The sequence below is a fragment of the Anastrepha obliqua genome, chromosome 2 (assembly GCF_027943255.1).
Source record: "Anastrepha obliqua isolate idAnaObli1 chromosome 2, idAnaObli1_1.0, whole genome shotgun sequence".
NCBI lineage: Eukaryota > Metazoa > Arthropoda > Insecta > Diptera > Tephritidae > Anastrepha > Anastrepha obliqua.
Window position 1 is genome coordinate 14,193,767 of NC_072893.1, and position 6,000 is coordinate 14,199,766.

Here is a 6,000-nt window from a genome sequence, read left to right on the forward strand (position 1 = left end):
AAAAAAATTTAAATTGAAAACAATAAAAAAATTAAAAAACAAAAATAAATATTAAATAAAAAAAATTAAATCAACAAAACTAAAATATTAAAGTGAAACTAAATTAAAAACTTAAATTAAAAAAATAAAACAATATAACAAAAATATAATCAACCAAATACAAACAAAAAATATTTAAAACAATAAATAAAATAAAAAAAATTAATAATAAAAAAGAATTAAAATGCAATTAAATCAAAAAATTAAAAACAAAGAATTTAAAAAATAGAAACTAATTAAAAAATAGAAATTAATTAAAAAAACATAAAATTAAAAATATTAAAAAAATTATTAAAAAAAACTAAAAAATATAAAGCAAAATGAAAAAATTAAATGAAAATTAAATCATTTTTTTTTATTAAAAAAAAACAATATAATAAACATTACATAACAAAAAAAATTATAAACAATAAAACATTAGCAAGTATATAAAAATAAAATTAATAATAAAAAAAATTAAAATAAAATTAAAAAGAAATTAAAAAAAGTAAAACAGAAAAATAGAAATTATTTTAGAAACAAAAATAAAAAAAATAAAACAATAAAAAATTAATAAACAAAAATTAAAATTAAATTAAACAAATTTTTTTTTTTTATTTAAAAAAATAAAACAGTATAAGCAAAAAAAAATTAAAAACAATAAAAAATTAACAAAAAAAGTAAAAAAATATAAGAATTAATTTAAAAAATTAATTTTTTTTATTTAAAAAAATAAAACAATATAGCAAAAATAAAATAATTAAAAAAATATAAATAAACAAAATTAAAAACAACAAAAAATTGACAATAAATGAAAAGTTACATTAAAAAAAATATTTTAAATTGAAAAAAATTTATAAATATGAATGAAAAAAAAAAACCAATCAGAAACAATTAGTTAGTCAAAACTTTCCAAGACGTCGCGCTGCTATTATTGTAAACACAGGTGTACGCGCGGTTTAATAAGAACAAAAAGTTATAAAAAGTATTGTTTAAATAAAATAAGAAATAATTAGTCTTTTGCAATATCTTGTTTTTGTATGAACTATACATAGTTTTACAAAAAATAACCATAGAAAAAAATTTAAAAGATTAAAGAATTCAACAAAAATTAGAATCAAATAAGAAAAAAGTTTCAAATTAAAAACATTAGAAAATAATGAATTAGTCAAAACTTTGCAATATGTCGCGCTGCTATTATTGCAAACATAGGTGCAAAAATTTATAAATTTTTTTTTAAGTAAAACAAGAGAACTTTGCAATTGTTGTTTTTGTATGAACTATAGTTTAATAAAAAAAATGAGAAAAAAATTCCAATAAAAATAAATTTCAAATTAATTAATTAGTCAAAATTTTGCAATATGTCGCGCTGCTATTATTTTTAACACAGGTGTACACACAATTTATTAAAACCTATGCATAGACGTAGGTATGTACTCGTATAACACGCGTCTGTGTGATTGTGGGGGAGTCTATTTTGAAGCGAAAAATATTTCACGCAATTATCTATTCATACTTATAAAATTATTTTCAACTAAATATTTACATTTAAATTTAGTAGAAGCGACGTTTGCGTTTACGCTTGGAAGTGCAAATACCTGCAGCTGCTCATACATGCACAAAAATGACGCTTCCGAACTATCTCAATAAACCATTCGTTACGACTACCAACTAAGCACAACTGAGAAGCGTGAATGACTATCAACACAGTGGCGCATGCAATCAAAATAGTCTTAAAATACAAAAAATATTGTATATTATATTAAGATTTTACATTCGTAATTATACGCCTCCACTTTTTATATATATATTTTTTTTTTTTTTGTGAAGAAAAAACTCAGTAACAGAAACTGTTGTCTATAGCTGAGCGCATAATAAACACTCGAGTGATACTTACTTTTTTGCATAATAATTAGCGCTGTTTCCACCGATGCACAAACACATGCAAATACTGCTGGCAGCATACACACATATGTATGTGTGTATGTATGTGGTAAATAAGTTTAAAATAAAACGGTACTCGCACGAGAATCTCTCCGGCTCAATCTCCCACGAAGATTTTGTTGACGTTGGCGTAGTTTTTTTGTTTTTTATTTGTTTGATTGTAATTTACTTTTTTTCACTTATTTCTGGACCTGATGTGTGAAGCCGAATTAATTTAGTTTGGAGCGTAAAAATTTAGGCGCAGTTTTTAAGGTTACTTTTTTTCATTATTTTTAAGTTTTTTTTTAATCTTCTTTTTTCTCGGTGCGGTAACGTCGTATAACGTTTTTCAGTAGCTCAATTGTGCACTGTTTTATCTCAACTGGCAACTCACTTTTCACTTACGACGATCGTTATTTAGGTGCCGCAATCCAGTTCAATTTCATTGTTTGCATTGCTTTTTATCTCAACGATTTTTAATGTGTATACACACATCTGTTTGAACATTCAGCGCACTTTTACAAGTACTTTGCTTTAGCTGCTTTTTCTATTTACTGATTCGCTTAGTTCAATGTATTGTAGTTTCTTCTCTCTAATTTTGCTCTTTTTTACTTTCTCCTGCTTGCTTGCTTATTGGCATTCCAAACGCTGTTACAATTCATAATTACACAAAAATATTTTTCATTTATTTAATGCGAGAAAAAAAAAAAGGTTTTGTGAAAAGTTCTTTTGAAGCGAAGGCTTCGGTTTGTAAGCAGTAATTTAATATGCACGTGTAGGTATGTATGTTGGTGTAAAAACCGTGATGATTTATGCAGGCAGAAAAAAGGGGTGAAGGCATTTAAACTTTTTTATTATGCGAATATTTCAGGGTTTGCAAATCCATTCTTTCTTACAGATACTCTAATTTTTTGTATGAGATGACATTAAAACCCAGAAATGCAAAAATCATTAAAAATTTACTACGTAATTTATTTATTATTTATTTTATTTCATAGGTGAACATTTTTATTTATTTATTTATTTCTTTATTTGGGGGCAAACCAAATTTTTGCGAAAACGCGCAATTTTTTTTCTCGACATTACGAAAATATTGGCATACGCCCCTGTGCAAATGTTGGGAATTTCAAATGAGAATAGAACAAGACAAATGCAACACTTCTATAAATTAAACATACATAATAAAATATATCGGTTGTTTTTTTTAAGGGGGGAGCCTGGTTTATAAAATCAAAAAAATCAATTTTTTTTTTTTGTTTTAACCGATTCCTAATATATTTCAGAATATTCACACAAAGTTACAGAGCCTAATTCTCAATATTTCCGTAGATACAAAGCCAAAGGTAGGCGAGCGTTAAGTAGTTACGCTGTGACCGAACAGCTATAGTACAAACTTTATCTTCTTTTCTCGACTTTTCATTTTTATGATTTCTTTGAATTGGCGTACATGAATGAAAAAAAAATTAATGAACCTTTGGAAATGAAACATAGCTTGTTCCCTTCAATATTAAATTCTCTTCTATTTGAACTAACAAAATAGATAAAAAAAAATTTTTCAAGATTTTTATACCAAGTTGAAGTGAATTTTTTTTTTATAGAAAGGCATTTTTTTTTAAACCTCCAAAAAGTTGAAATTTTGGAATTTCTCTCAGTTTTCTTAGTTCATCTAGAATAAAAAATCATGATAATTGGAAATCCATTTGAATTTTTTGCTTTAGATAATAATTACGAGCTGTATCTTGTACGCCAGTTGGAAACTCCAGCGTTGCAGTGCTCTACTAATTTCTATGTTAAACATTTTTTTCAACTTATTTTAACCAGTACAAAATTTTTTTAAATGTTCATTAAAAGATAGAAAAAACTTTGCAGTGCTAAATTAATTTTTTCCTTAAAAAAAAAATCGCAAAGAGATGCAATTTTTAGACCTCATAAACCAGGCTCCCCCCTTAAGAGCTTGAGAACTTAAAATGATAATACAAAACAGAAATATTATTGGAATAATTGGATGAAATTAATTAAGAAAAAAAACGATAAAACTTAAATTAAAAAAACAAATATTAAAAAAAAAATTTAAATATGTATAACAAAATGAAAAAATTAAATTAAAGTTAAGAATTGTTTTTGGTTAAAAAAATAAAACAATATAATAAAAATATAATATTAAATAAAAATTTAAAACAATAAAAAATTAACAAAGGTATAAAAATAAAATTTATTAAAAAAAAATTAAAATGAAACTAAAAAGAAATTAAAACAAAAAATGTAAAAAAAGAATTAAAAAAAAATAGAAATAAAAATTAAAAAAATTAATACAATAACAAATTCAAATTAAATTAAAAAAAATGTATTTAATAAAATTAAAAAATATGTACAAAAAGTTAAAACGTTTAATTAAAATTTAATTAAAAAAAAATTTTTTATTAAAAAAAAATAAAACAATATAACCAAAAAAAAATAATTAAAAAAAAATTCAAAACAATAAAAATTAACAAAAACAAAAGTAGAAATTAATATAAAAAATTAAGTTTTTTGAATTTAAAAAAACTAAACAGTATAACACAAGCAAAATGATTTAAAAAATAGAAATAAACAAAATTAAAAACAATAAAAAATTATCAAAAAAATAAAAGTCACATTAAAAAAAATGTAATATTATTAGAATGATTTGTTTTTTACTACATATAATCTGGTAAATAATTTCTTCGCATTTATTTTTTGGTATATAGCCCCCGGGGCTACGAGTTTCATGGTCCATTCGATCAGCTCAGTTTTTGAGTACGAAGGGCCCATAAACAGCACCACTTCTGGAACCGAAGATGCCACCAAATTGATTTTGCCATAAATCGTATGTTGATCATAAAATGAACGAAGTGCTTTATGAACTTCACAAACAAATTTATTTATTTATTATTTTTTTTTTTCAGAATATATTTGCACAACTTGGAAGCATTATTCTGGCGCTGAACGATTCAACACGTCTTGCCAAACAGAAATTACAACACAGTTTGCCATTATTAGCTGTCAAACCATTGTTATCGATATCAATAATTCCTATGCAGTTAAAAAAGCAACCGATATATAAAATAAAAAATTAAAAAAAAAAGAATATCTGCACAAAACGTAGAAAAACGTCTGTATTTTCCTTTGCACAACAAAGATAATGCTACATTACATCGATGGACCGACTAACGTATGGTGCAAGCTCTTGAGAGCTTTACAAAATCAAAATATGATTCCAACGGTTAAAGTTGGAAAAATGTCCGTTATGGTTCGGGGGTGCATTCCAAGTAAAATAGTAAGAGACTTGGTGCTCATTGGCGGCGCAACGGACGCCAAACACTATTTAAATATATAGAAAAGAAACTTAGTCGGCAGTGCTAAAAAGTCATCACCGAGAATAAACCAAATTTTAATTTTACCAAGCATCTAAAGAATGCAGCAGAATTAAAAACTGCAATAATGGAGGAATGGCAGAATATACCGAGAACCTAAGCGACGTCAATAAATTTATCCATTCCATGAAAAAGCGCTTGCAAAGTGTTATTGACACAAATGGCTATCATACGAAATATTACAATAAATTAATCAAAAAATTACCTATTCCCTGTCTAAAGTTTGCAAAAATAATTTATTGACAATGTCAAAAAGTGTGCTACTTCTTTTCGTTGCTTTAGTTGTTGTTTCTTTCCAAGGAATTTGAAGTTTTTTTATTAAATCCCTTTAAATGCTGTGAATAAATATGAATCAGTACAAAAACTCAAGGTGCAGAGCAAAGGAGTTGTTGCACTTGCACGAACGTGGCGAATTTCGTAACATTGTGTTTTCTGATGAAACAAATTTCCCAATTGAGCAGTTCATAAACACTCAAAACGATGGGGTTTACTTGACCGAACGCTCATACGAGAAGCAATTTCCCATCGCAAGTAATGGTTTGGGGCGCAGTGAGCGCTCATGAACGCTCTCCAATCGTTTTTATCGAGCCTGGTGTCAAAGTGAATGCGACTTATTATCGGGAAAATGTCAATGGCTAAAAAATCATGTTCCACACTTCATTTCGTC

General features: G+C 25.6%; 1 protein-coding gene across 1 annotated transcript in view; it reads right to left on the reverse strand.

Moving 5' to 3' along the window:
* The window catches only part of LOC129239009 (serine/threonine-protein kinase tousled-like 1), a 37,762-nt gene extending 35,173 nt beyond the window's left edge, over window positions 1-2,589 (reverse strand). The window contains exon 1 of the mRNA XM_054874269.1: window positions 1,916-2,589. The gene's annotated coding sequence lies outside the window, so the exon portion shown is untranslated. The remainder of the gene's footprint in view (window positions 1-1,915) is intronic.
* Window positions 2,590-6,000: the final 3,411 nt, after the last annotated feature.